The sequence below is a fragment of the Apaloderma vittatum genome, unplaced genomic scaffold, assembly GCF_000703405.1.
Source record: "Apaloderma vittatum isolate BGI_N311 unplaced genomic scaffold, ASM70340v1 scaffold3628, whole genome shotgun sequence".
In the NCBI taxonomy this organism is placed as follows: Eukaryota; Metazoa; Chordata; class Aves; order Trogoniformes; family Trogonidae; genus Apaloderma; species Apaloderma vittatum.
In genome coordinates, this window is record NW_009732220.1 from 1 (window position 1) to 344 (window position 344).

A 344-nucleotide genomic window follows, 5' to 3' on the forward strand; every position below is an offset into this window, starting at 1 on the left:
GACCGTAAACCCCCTTCCCTGTCCCCCTGCAACGCTCGGCGGGAGGAGGTGAAGAAACCAGGATTGATGTTGAGCCCGGGAAGAAGGGAGGGATCTGGGGAAGGTGTTCTGCTTTTAAGATCTGTTTGTCTGGGTTTTTTTTCTTACTTCTCACTACTCCGCTCTGATTTGTTCCCTTAATAAATTTAACTAATTTCCCCAAAAATCAAGTCTGTTTTGCCCGGGACATTAAATGAAAGTGATCTCCCTGTCCTTATCTCAAACCTTACGCCCTTTGAAATATTTTCTCCCCGGTATAGTGGAGAAGGAGGAGTGAGAGAGCGGCTGTGTGGGGGCCTGGCTGG